This window comes from Adiantum capillus-veneris, chromosome 27 (genome assembly GCF_014529385.1).
Source record: "Adiantum capillus-veneris isolate H3 chromosome 27, ASM1452938v2, whole genome shotgun sequence".
Taxonomy (NCBI): Eukaryota; Viridiplantae; Streptophyta; class Polypodiopsida; order Polypodiales; family Pteridaceae; genus Adiantum; species Adiantum capillus-veneris.
The window spans coordinates 73,571,122-73,585,315 of NC_140957.1; positions in this window are offsets into that span (position 1 = coordinate 73,571,122).

Genomic DNA, 14,194 nt, shown 5'->3' on the forward strand with positions numbered 1-14,194 from the left:
GCGATTAAATTATTGATAGAATGGCTAGTTGACATAGACATACCCATTATATGCAAGTCTCTGATGGAATCTTTGAATGCACATTAGTCAACATGGTGGCAAGACCAAATGTGATGAATTACACAACCTATTGTAAGATGACAATTGCACCCCTAGCCATGTAACAAATCAACCTCAAAGCTACAAATCAAAGCATTAGGATAAGTATGGGGTGCGCTAATGTCAACATCACTATTAAGGTCATCAATGCCTACACCAATTTCATATAATGGAAGAAAAATTCATCAATGAAGCTCTAGTTCTTGGAGTACTATGGATGCAAACCTACAAAGCTACACCCATGTGATCCATAGATACCCTAGAATTTGCTGCCAATGTCCAAACACATGAATTTCTTTTGGCAATAACTGACTAGGAATGGCGAGTACTTCAAGTCAAACATCTAGAACGCACAACATCCACTTCCACCATTTCCAAGTATGCAAAGCACTAGAAAAAATTATCTATCCAATGATGCTTTAAAATCCTTTATGTCTAACTCAGTACCCAAACACAGACTACAACCAAACCTAATTACAAAAAATGTACTGCATCCAACATTAATACAAGCCTCACATGCCCCAAACTTCTTTCGATCCACCAGCACTCAAATTTTCACCTAAACCGAACAAGCCAAGATGGATTTGGCTACCTAAACAACAAGTACAACCCTCACCAAAACCACAACGTGCTCGAAGAGTTAAAAAAAAGGAAAGTCAAACCTTAGCATCACACTAAATTGCCCAACCAATTTACCATCCAAAAATAGGTTATTGACTTGTAAAACTTTCTCTTTAAACAAGTAACCAAAATAGAAGCTTCGTCAATTAATGAATAGCCCTAAGTGCATCACTCAAGACCTACTTTTGCACAAAATCATTTTACCCCATGCATTGACTTCATTTGCATAATAGGGCCACATTACAAGGACTTGCAAATACACGTTTTTATAGCTCATGCATGTGCCCCATCCTTGCATTACTATCATCCATAAGGACTCTAACTAGGAGGGGGGAGAAATGTCATTAAACCACAAAATCAATGTGTATATAATATAAAAAGTGTGTTTTCTTTTGTTGTTATTTTTTGCTTCTTTTGCATAATAATTGGCCAAATAAGGTTACATCTCCATCATTAAAAAGCCATCAAGAGTAAGAGTGGTTAGGAATTAAGAAAATAATTTTGGCTGATTTTTGGGCCAGTAGTAATAATTTTTAGGTTGATTTTTTACATTTTTTGCTTAATAATAGTAAGTAGATGTCAAAAATTAATAATTATCACATGTAGGTTGGAATCAAAATCTAGAAGCAAACGCAAAATCTACAAAGCAAGCACTTCAAGCATGTCCAATATGGAAAAATGGATGTCTTGGGATCATCCAAATCTGGCAAGAGTGGTCAAAATATCAGAACATAGTTGTCAATCTTTAGAATCGTAAGCTATTTGAATCGCAAATAACTTAGATGAGGCAACAAAGCCAATCGTGAAAAGTGCAAGCTGAATTTCTCTTGAGTGGGATAGGTATAGACAAAAGGGGGCTTTGCCAAGCTCATTTACACTAGCATTCAATGTGTGTGTGTGTGTGTGTGTGTGAGAGAGAGAGAGAGAGAGAGAGAGAGAGAGAGAGAGAGAGAGAGAGAGAGAGAGAGAGAGAGTGAGATTTTGTGACTTTGTGAGCCTACACTTGTTCCTTCTCCCTACGGACTGCCCAAGCCACCACCATCCACCAGATTGGATATATATGATCCTTGTATGATATTGGATGCTTGTAAATGATCAAAATCAACATGCATGGGCAGTAGGGTCCACATCCATCATGGGACGGATCACACAAACCATGAAAAAAATGAATGCATGAAAGGGTTAGGGATACCCAAATCATGCTCAGATAACATCGTCAGGAAGCTCATCAAAGTGCCATGTTGATAGTGCAATTTTTTGAATTAAGAACTTGCAAGTATATGGATCACAAGCCATGTACCCCAATACACTGCAAAACTAAAGTTCCCACCATCAAGGAACGGCATTTTCAAGGCAACACACTCACATGTCCCAAGAAAACCTCACCCAAAATTAAAAAAAACAAGGAAAAACACAAGAATTTGGGCAAGTATGGTCTCAACTCCTCAAATCCAGGCTACTACTAACAAGTAATAATCACCAATACTCTAGTAGTGCATGGTATAAATTTGGGCAAGTTTGGCCAAGGAACATGAATTGTAATTCATGTATCTATCAAGATCACCAACAAAAGAAATCTTGAAGTCACAAAAGAACCCCGTGCTAGCACTAAGAAATGCTAACTTTGCCAAGAAAATACACCAACTCTTTGACACTTAAATTAAGGAATCTAGAAGTAAATTGAAAACCAATATGGTATATACAACTTAGACGACACACCTACACAGGGGTATCTTAAAAGCTAAGCAAAGGAAATTGTAAAGTGGTCTAATTATTGGTTCAAGGAGGCCAAAAAAATAGAGTTAGTGCAAAAAACACAGTAGCATGGCCAATAACACTAAAATAATTTGGACTAACTTTTTGTTTTCAAGTTCAAATTTCTATCTAACTTCTCCAATAGTCTTAAGATTATGCCCATAATCAATTGCATGAGTCCCATCCTCAACTCTCAAAATTGTTGGATCGCAATCGATGTACCACCCTCAAAGAAAAAATTGATCACACAAATCTGATCTAGAGGATAGCGAAGGTCGCTTTTTAAATTTTGCTCCATCTCTCTCTTGGTATGCACTTGGTGGCAAGGCCTTGAGGATCCTAAGAGGAGGAAGGACCTGATGCATGAAAATCACCAAAAAAAAAAAAGAATCTATGTATTTATTTTTTTGCATAGCTATGGTTTTAACACATTTGGATCTCGAAAATAAGGAGAGGTAGGAACAAATCCTATGAAAACAAAAAAAATTCATTGGATGATGATTCTACCTTACGGTCACTACCTGACGGCGACACTATAGGTGAAGAATAAGAGTCAATAGTGAAAGGGAGGAGAATCTTATGCATTATTGAGTTAGAGTCAACAAAATATTATCAAATTCAAGCATAATTCACTTGTGGACACAAGCTTGCACATGGAGTCAAGAGGGGATGACCTGGAAGATTTTTGGAAGGAAAAAGACGAACACATAATTTTTGTGGGATTTTTCTCTAGTTTTTCCATTTCGAATTGGGAAAAGTTTCCATAGCAAAGTTGTAGGCATTGAGCTGATCTTTCTGCTTCTTAGTTTTTTATAATTTTTGAAGCTACGGTTTGGGAGATATGGCTGAAATGGTGGAGCTTATCTATTCACATGGAAAGAAGTCACGATTATCCAACTCCACACACAATTTCTTATAGGTTTCTCTCCATTATTGCTTGATTTTCTCTTATTTTATTAAGATTCTCTCAAATATTATAAGGAAGCTCTTGGACTCAAGCTATGGAAGGTGGCATGAAGACAAAGCTCGCCATGATGAAGGCAATTAGGAGAAAATTGGTCAATAAGTTGGGCACACATAGCTCTCTCATTGGTGGAAGGCCCCTAATTGAGGTTACTTTGTAATAACCCCTCTTGCTCATAATCTCTTCCCTAATCACTCTCTTAACCTATAAAAGGAGGCCTCCTCTTTTGTAAACGGATACCTATGACACACACACACACACACACACACACACACACTACCCCATATGCACACTATCACATACCCACACATCTACACATACACACCCTTGTGCTACATGCTAGTAGCATGAACCCTCATCACATAATCACAACACCATCACCATCACCATGCACAAAATGAGCACCATATCTCCACACACTTTGTAATGAAGGATTGAAGGCACAATTTCAAGAAGAAGAATGATGGCTACACTCATGATATTCATTGCCATTAACTCCCATTCCTCCATTATGTATCCTACGGTCTTGTCCCCTTCTCATCTTCTTGCCCTATGCTACCTATCGTATTCATCCTTTGCAAGCAATCAATACACTCCATCTTGGTTCCATACCTTGTGTCGTTTGGGATACACTTCATTGTGAGTATGGATTATGCTTGTTCTTTCCATTTTGCTTATGTTAAGGTGTGTGGATTCGCCACCATACACACATTCTCTCTCCCTCTCATATTCCTATCATCTTGTTACTTACATCTTAAGGTGTTGAGATTCGCCACCTCTGGTATGATAAGTGAGGATACTTCTATGTCTCCCTTACCTCATTATCTTCCTTACTACATGAACTAGTAGCAAACCCATTCTCCCTCACTCACCATTCGTCTCATCTTGTTTTCCGACCACCCCATCTCACACTTGGGTGTGGATCTTGAAATTGTTTTCCATGGCATGTTTGATTGTGTATATGTATGCGTCCTGGCCGCATATCTTGCTAGGTGGTGCCCCTATTGTGTACCTTCCATGATGAGTCCATCATGCATAGTCTTAGTGTAGAGGCCACCAGGTCTGTTTTTCACTTCCTTTTCTCATTTGGTGCCCCCACTGAGGAGGGCTTTGCAAAGAAGTTCAGTCACTAAAGAGTAGCGATGCATGCCATCAATCATGGATGAGTGGCTACAAGATTTTTCAAATTTTGAGGATTGAAGAAGAGGAGACTATAGAAGCACTCAAGGCATTCATCAAAGTGCTATTGCTAGGTTGTAGCATCATTTATATCCAAGAGGTAATGTCCCCATCTCACATTGCTCGTGCTAGTCGCAAATAAAGAGCATCAAGAGGGAGGGCTACAGAATGTCATCACTGCTATCAACCAAAGTATTTTGTTAATGAGTTCCGACAGAGGAGGTGAAGAAAGAATGGCGAGTTTTACTTTTGAGAACCGTATCAGCACTCTCACATAAGTAGATTTTGTGTAGCACCAAAAGTTTTCTCTCCAACGGTTAGAGAAGAGTCATCAACTACATCAACCACAAAGTCCAAGCCACAAAGCCTAAAGCATTTGGTGGAAGCAAGCGGGCCTACACTCTCTCTAGGCCTAAAGAGTTCAAGTGAAGTACGACCACCCAAGCATCACCGCCGCATGCAAAATGGAAAGCCGATTGAGGTAGACTCTTCTCGCCCAGTCTGTTTTGAACCCAATATGGAGGATTATATGGACTTCAACAAGAGGTAGGCCCCTGTGGTGAAGGTGTCAGATATGAAACTCTAGTGGTCAAAGCCTTGCCATACACCCAACATGGATAATAAAAATAGTCAAGAAGTCTTTCCTTTCCGTTTCTTGCAAGACATGCATGTAAATGTGCACATTGATAAGAAGATATTCTACCAGCAAAAGATTGTTTTTCTATTTGGAGCAGAGATACTTGGCAAAATCCTTAGATCCCCACATCCCATCATCTTGCCCATTCTTGATAACTACCACTCTGTTGATGTAAGCATCTTTACTCTATTCTAGCCTCGTGCTCTTCTTAGCTCCTGCTCATGTTTTCCACCTATGTATAAACCTTTATGAATCACTAAGTCATTCCAAAAAAAAAAAGTTTGTTATTGTCTGCTCATTGATTTACTACCATGGCAAGTGTCTCTTTTCCCACATTCAGTGGCAAGAAGGGAGAAGACATCACCACCAATCTTTTGGATAACTTTGACATCGCTTGTGTGGTTTCCAACAAGGATGATGATGCGTCACAACTACGAATCTTTCCTCTACTGATGAAAGTAGAGGCCAAGTCTTGGTACAATGCTTTGCCCCAAGCTACCAAGGATGCATGGGACTTACTATGTGTTGTCTTTGTGAAGAGGTTTGGTGGAGGCACAACCTCAAAAAAGTTATGGCAACTACTGGCAGAGTTAAAGCAGGGAAGTCTGCTAGAGTATGCCACTTACGAATCCAAGTTTATGGATTTGTGTGAGCGATGGGTTGCCTCACCGGAGGAAGGTGAAGGAGCGTCTAATTTCTTGAAGAAGGACTATTTCATTGTTGGTTTGTGGTCGCCGCTTAAAAAGAAGGTGAAGGGAAGATTCACTGCAACGTATGAGTTGGCAGTGGAAGTAGCCCGCCTTAAAGAGAAGAAGCTGTGCATGCAAGCAAGAGTCAACGAGTCAGAGGAATCAAGCTCAGTTCGACTAACCCCAGTGATTGCAATAGCCACTAAGAGAACACAACCACAAGAGGCATGAGAAGAGCGGCAAGACTTGTTGAGTTGCCTCACTACTCAGCTTGAGAACCTATCTGTGTATTTGGTGCAACAAGGGCATGCACACAACTGCAATCAAGAGCAAGGGAGAGGACAACGAAGGAAAAACCTGTTAAGTATGGAGCCTGATTTACCCTTGTAATTTTATGTGGTAAAAGCGCACATTTTGTAAGGCCCCCATTATGAGGAGAAGCCATCGTGCGTGAAGGAAAATCACTCACCGGAAACCAAAATTTTCACGTACAAGAATCAGGGGCAACTTTAGGGGCCTCGGGGACGGAGGCCCCCGAGACTTTTTTTCCCCTCGTCGGAATATTCCTTTTCGCCGGAATATTATGGCCGGACGGCGGCCAGAAAACAACCGGTCGGTTGGCTGGTGGCCGGTGGTCGGAAGTCAATGGCCGGTGGCTGAATTCAATGGCCGGTGGCCAAATTCAAAAGTGGACTTGTCTTCTCAAGGGCGGCCACACATGGGTGGATTGGAGGGTCCGATTTCGACTTATTTGCACAAGGGCGGCTACACATGGCTGCCTCCCATAAGAGAGGGCAGCCCTTTTGGCCTATAAAAGGAGGCCATTTCTACACACATTTCATAGTGTGAAGTTGATACAACAAGGTGACTGTGAGGTGGTGAGAGTGAAGCAAGGCAGGAGCTCCATTAAGGGTATAATCCCTTTGTAAACTACTTCGTGTTTTGAAGTACTAAAGCCATAGAGTGGTTGCTTTCCCGTGGACGTAGCCCACATTGGGTGAACCACGTATATCGTGTGTACTCTCTCTCTCTCTCTACTCTATAATCTCTTGTGTGTGAAATCTATCTCTCTCCATTAAGTAATCTATTCAAATATCTATTTAGCTATGTCTTATTTCCTAACAACTGGTATCAAAGCAAGGTTTGCTCGTAGCTAAATTTATCTCAAGGAAAGGATTCCTTGAATTGAGTGGGAGTTATGGCGGAGGAAGGGAAGCTCAAGATTGAGAAGTTCAATGTTAACCCTCACGGCTCACGGACACCCTATCACCTACGACGGATGGTTTAACCTACGGCGGACGTTGTATTATTTACTTGTAGAGTCAGGTACCGGGCTTGTCGGTCCAATAGGAAAAGGGTAAGAGTGATCGCCAATGAGAGGCGCACTCTAACTGGGACATTCAAGGGATTAGTTGGCTAAGCATGGGCTCCCAAGTGTGAATGGGGTGAGCTCATAAAAAAGCCAACTAAACCTAAAATTCACTTATTCTCTCATTTGTGCAATGCAAGAAAGGTGCTCTTGCTCCATCTCCTTCTCCATCTCCTTGTGTACTAGTGTGTGTGTGTGTGTGTACTTGAGAGAGAGAGAGAGAGAGTGTGTGTGTGATCGAGCATTGCGGTGGCATGACGGCGGTGAAGCGGTTGAGTGCGACGTAGCGGCGTCTCCTTCTTCTTCGCGGCGAGGAATCCTCCACGGCAGGAGCATAGAGCGGTGAGTGACACACCATTGCCTTCTTTTGAGCTTACTAGTTAAGCTAGTTGTGTGCTTGGAGCCGTCTGTGGCTCGCACACAGTGTTAGGCAAGTCCCTTGCTTCGACAGTGCGGCAAGGAGCGCACATTTTTGGCGCCGTTGCCGGGGAATCGCCCTGCACTAAGCCCAAGAGGCACTTTGTGCTTCTTCTATGAGTTGTTTGTAGTAGGAAAGAAGAGGAAGAGGAATGAGTTATTTTTCTGCAAGTTGTTAATTTCTGTATTGTCTGCAAGTTCTGTGATTTCTGCATAATCTTGTGTTTTCTGTTTGCACACAGTCTTTGCACAATTAGTAGTCGTTAGCTTGTTCGCAGCGAATGAATAAGAAGGTAGACAGTTAGCAATTTCTGTTTGCGCACAGTCTGTACACAGTTTTCTGTTAAGGTTTGCCTGCACACAGTCTTTGCACAGTAAGGTAGTGAGAGAGGAAGTAGGTGGACAGTTAGCTTACTGTCAGTAAGCAGTTAGCAGAGTGGTTAACAGATTAGTTAGTAGCTTAGTTAGTGGTTAGCAGCACTGTTAGCAGCATTGTTAGTAAGTAGATAAGGTAGTGAGCTGTAAGGTTGACAGAGAGGTTAGGTAGGTGTTGGCAGTGTGTGTGGCCAAGAAAGGGTCACGTAAACCGCGCGCGGTCGTCGCCTTAAAAATATATATATTTATTTATTTATTTATTTGAAAAAAAAACAAAAAAACAAAAAAAACAAAACAAAACAAAACAAAACGAAAATATTTAAGCGTGAGTGACTGGGAGGCAACACTATGATAAGGTAGTGAGCTGTAAGGTTGACAGAGAGGTTAGGTAGGTGTCGACAGTGTGTGTGGCCAAGAAAGGGTCACCTAAACCGCACGCGGTCGTTGCCTTTAAAAAAGAAAAAAAGGTAATCAGTCAGGCGATGATTTCATGAGAAACTCCTTTTATCGTAGCTTAACTACAAGGTCCTCTAGGTTTAGCCTCTAGTCAGCCCTCGAACATGAAATACTTGGCTCTCGCGACTAAACAACATAATTAACCAGAGAAAATTAAGAAGCTTACCCATGATATTAATAGTCGATCTCTAGTGCCTTTCGACTGTTAAATTAGCGACCCCAGACTTGTTTAATTTTTTACCTTTACATCTGTTTATGCATTTGATTATATTGCAATTTAATGTTTATTTGCTGACAAATTGTTTAAATTTCTGTTACCAATCGATTTGTCTGCCTAAAACTGCATATGCTTTTTAAGAGAATGCAATTACTGTGCCAATGTTGTTTGATTTTGCAGTGACTGAAGAAGGCTAAGGACATTCATCTCAAATTCTCTTCCACCTCGACCAACGAGCTTCAACTCAATAACTTCCGAGGACCGAATCTACATCAGGAAGGGGGGCATGTTAACCCTCACGGCTCAGGGACAGCCTATCACCTACGATGGACGGTTTAACCTACAGCGGACGTTGTATTATTTACTTGTAGAGTCAGGTACCGGGCTTGTCGGTCCAATAGGAAAAGGGTAAGAGTGATCGCCGATGAGAGGCGCACTCTAACTGGGACATTCAAGGGATTAGTTGGCTAAGCATGGGCGCCCAAGTGTGAATGGGGTGAGCTCATATAAAAGCCAACTAAGCCTAAAATTCACTTATTCTCTCATTTGTGCAATGCAAGAAAGGTGCTCTTGCTCCATCTCCTTGTGTACTAGTGTGTGTGTGTGTGTTACTTGAGAGAGAGAGAGAGTGTGTGTGTGTGTGATCGAGTATTGCGGCGGCACCACGGCGGTGAAGTGGTTGAGCACGACGTAGCGGCGTCTCCTTCTTCTTTGCGGCGAGGAATCCTCCACGACAGGAGCATAGAGCGGTGAGTGACACACCATTGCCCTCTTTTGAGCTTACTAGTTAAGCTAGTTGTGTGCTTGGAGCCGTCTGTGGCTCGCACACAGTGTTAGGCAAGTCCCTTGCTTCGACAGTGCGGCAAGGAGCGCACATTTTTGGCGCCGTTGCCGGGGAATCGCCCTGCACTAAGCCCAAGAGGCACTTTGTGCTTCTTCTATGAGTTGTTTGTAGTAGGAAAGAAGAGGAAGAGGAATGAGTTATTTTTCTGCAAGTTGTTAATTTCTGTATTGTCTGCAAGTTCTGTGATTTCTGCATAATCTTGTGTTTTCTGTTTGCACACAGTCTTTGCACAATTAGTAGTCGTTAGCTTGTTCGCAGTGAATGAATAAGAAGGTAGACAGTTAGCAATTTCTGTTTGCGCACAGTCTGTACACAGTTTTCTGTTAAGGTTTGCTTGCACACAGTCTTTGCACAGTAAGGTAGTGAGAGAGGAAGTAGGTGGACAGTTAGCTTACTGTCAGTAAGCAGTTAGCAGAGTGGTTAATAGATTAGTAAGTAGATTAGTTAGTGGTTAGCAGCACTGTTAGTAAGTAGATAAGGTAGTGAGCTGTAAGGTTGACAGAGAGGTTAGGTAGGTGTTGACAGTGTGTGTGGCCAAGAAAGGGTCACCTAAACCGTGTGCGGTCATCGCCTTTAAAAAAAATTAAAAAATAAATAAATAAATAAATATTTATTTATTTATTTGAAATTTTTTTAAAGAAAAGACTTGGGTTGCAAAACACCCAAAAATACTAGGTGAGCAGCCTTCACGGGCACTCACTGACACTTCTAGGGGATCCAAGTCATATGAACCTACGCTCTGGACGAGTGTTAGAGCACGAGCATATTGGAAGTGCCTCCATTTACGCGGGCACCCATTATTCCTCCACCCTAGGTTCTGGACCTTCGGCCGGGACTCAAGGTAGCGCGACCCAAGATCCTCATATCGCGTCTAGTGATTCTTCCTCTGACTACGAAGTCATGGAGGGGTATCCTACACCAAACCCTAATAGTTCAAGTCAAGACATGCATGCCATGGGCCCACGGCCCGGGTCTAGCGTGTTTAGCCGCTTAAAAGAGACCCTTAGTAGGGATACTCGCTCCGAACATGCGGTTAATGAAATAAATGAAGGGAGTGGGGAAGTAAATTCGTCATTCATGTCTAAAATAGACCCTATGCTTCTTGAGAGTGTGCATGTGAATGTTCCATCCACTGCAGCTCCTGATCCTTTAGGACTATCTGCCTCTGAGGTTCTACTACCCGATGGTAGGAGTCTTGCTGAAGTACAAGAGATCGAACGCTATATGCAAGCAACAAGGGAGAGGGAAATTGAGAACCTACGAAGGCTAGAACAAAGTTTAGCCCTGAAAGCAAAGGCTCCTTTGACAACAATCATGCCAGCCGAGCAACCGAGTGCTCCCAAGGTAGCAGTCACGGAGGGGCAAGCGATGGGGAGCAATAATGCTTCCACTTCGAGGGAAACCTCCAGCACGCCAGGCCTAGATGGGATATTCCTAAACGAAAATTGGGAGTATGACCTACAAGCAGAAGCTTTAACTGATCGGTACACAGGACACACCTATCATGTGGGTTGGTTAGATGTTCTACAATCCACATCGGGTGCTACTAGCATAGATGAGCAACAACAGAAAGTCTGTGATGTCCTCCATAGGATCGTCGAGTTAGAAAGACAAAACACAGGGATCAACATGCCTTCAACAGGCCTAATGAGATTCTTGGATACGGAAAAGGCCAACCAACCAACCCTATCACAAATGGAGACTCCCTCAGTGAGCCCCATTGATCCTCCATATGTTGTTTCGCCAGGAGCCTCAGTACAATCTGAGCCCACAAGTGGCAGCTTTACCTTCCCAGATCAAGCTCATCTTTCTCTTAATGACACTACGGCTACCATGCCTATCCCAGTGGCGAGCATGACAAGAAGTACACCATGGAGTTCATTTGTTAATACTGCGCCGATGCCTAGTAGCACAGTGCCCCCAACTATACCTACATGTATGTATCAATCATGTGCACCTATCGTACCTCAGTCTCATGTAGTGCCTACACCTCCGATTATTCCAAGAGCTTACAATCCACAATGGAATTATCCAAGCTCTTATACAAGTGGAGCCATGCCATTTAATAATAACATGCCATATCAGGCACCCCCTATGCCTAGGGCCACACCTGTGAACTTTGGACCACCGTCTGGTACACCACCATACGAAATATGGGACCCAAGAGCCGCGCGTATGCCAAGGCCAAGGCCAACTCCCATCTCACATGTGGTTCCAGGAGCACATACACCCATTATACCTGCTCAAATAGGAGATTTGGAAGCATTTTCTCAAACTATCGGTCACTCTATTGCGGAAAACATGCGTAGTGCACCTGATAGAGAGCCTAGGAGCAAGGCAGTTCAAGTAGCTAAGCTCACACAGAAATTCAGTGGAGACGGAGATGCTAGAAATCATATGGAAGTCTTTGAACATGTGTGCGATTCCTTGGAAGAGAACAATGAGCTACATAAGTGTAAGGCTTTGAGTTTGACCCTAAGCGGAAAGGCTGGAGATTGGTATCGAACCTTAAGAGTAGAAGAGAAAACGATCTACTCTACTCTTAGGAGATTGTTCTTGAAAGAGCACATACGAGAGGGAGTACTTTGGGGTGTAGCCTCTCAGCTCCAGAAACCCCAATGAGAAGAAGGTGAATCCGTGAGAGACTTCATTAGTCGCCTAAAGAATTTGAATTCTCGATGCAATCCAAACGAGCGATTCAACAACAACCAATTGCTCGATAGATTCATTAGGGGACTACGACATGAAAGTATCTATAATGGCCTAGTCATTAGAGGTATCACTACTTGGGAAGCAGTCACCATGAATGCAATCCAATTGGAGGATAATTTAATGATTGCAGGAGAAAGAGTGTCTGCCTCGCAAGCATCAGGGCATGAGCCAATGAAGATAAAGCCAATTGTGAACGAGCAAACGATGTCTGAGATGACTTTGGCAGATCTCACCAAGGCCATCCAAGAAAGCCTTAGGGGTAATCGTGCTCCACAAAACACTCATATGTATCCAAGAAGGGAGCAACAATGGTTCTCAATTTGCTTGGTCCCACATACTACGAGTGAATGCCCTACTTTCAGAGTAAAGTTTAACGGGACTTGTAATGCGTGTGGTAGGTATGGCCATCAAGCGATGGATTGCCTAATGCTTAAACGCATCATGGAAAATAGACCGCCTATAGCTTGGGCAGACTCACCTCGAGTTCCTGCATTGATGCCTACCCCACCCATGGAGCAACAGTTGCCATTATAGCACATGGTCCCTAGAACCCAAAATGTGGTCCAAACCACACCGTTGCCACCTCCAGTGCTAGGACCGCAACCCCCTCATCCAAGAGTTACACCTATGAACCAAATAGGTTGTGAGTCATCTAGTACTTATGTAGATTGCGAAGAGGACATAGACTCTAGTATCACCTATGGAGTCGACATGCTTGAGGAGTGTCCCATGTACTATATGGAAGACCATTGGGGACAAATCAAACCGGTATATCAAGCTACTGCGCTAGCAGCAAGAGGCCAAAACATTAATAGTTTTGCCAGGAGACCACCTCTTCAGTGCTACGAATGTGGTGGACCACATCGAGTAGCTGAGTGCCCCATTAGAATGCAAAAGAATGTTGCACTAATGCAAACAAGTCAAGGGAGTGCATTGGCAATGCCAATACTCACTTGTAATCGTTGTGGCATAGATCATTTGATCGCATAGTGTCCTAACAATCCAAAAGCACCGAAAATAACACCATTGAACTTAATAGAGATTGTTGATGGGACACCACCAACTATAAACATAGTACCAGTAAACGCACTCACACGATCGATGCTCCAAAAACAAAATTATATTCTTGAGGAAAGAGACACGGCATCAATTGCCCAATCTCAGAAAAAGAAGAAAACACGAAGAAAGAGATCGCAAAAAGAAGCAAAGTCAGACCCCAACTCAAAGACCAACATAGGGCCTGGTGATGACCCTGTATATATGAACGACGCTGAAGAAGATTCTGATTCAGGTGAAACCATGGAGACCAAAACGACCACTAACATAGAAACCAACAAGGAAGATCTTCATGAGCCACAATGGCCAGGATCCAAAAAGAAGATAGGAACTTACCCAAACCCTACAAAGGAGATTGAGCGAGTCAAGCATTTAAGGAGTTTGGTAGAAGATACCCAAAGGGATCTAGAACCAACACCTAGGAAGATCTAGATTACAGACACCGTGTTCCCTACACAACAACAACCTCACCAAGTCCATAGACCCTTGGACATACCTAGTGTCATCCAAGAAGAAAGTGACTTAAAGTCATGGGAAAGTGGGCGTACTCACTTCTTGATGGAAAGAATGTTTATAGAGGGACTACCTGATCCTATCAAAGAAATGAAGATCCCATCTTCCCCACGTCAAGGGACTCAAGGCCAAAAGGTGCCGTTAAACATTGCCAAATTGATGGATTTCATGTCTTCAGAAGTTAGAACCACCATCATGTCCAAACTATATAAAGACCCCAAGCTAGTCTCAGCTCTTTGAGCCTTCCTCAATGGAGAATTACAGGCCGGATTACCACAGTTTGCACATATG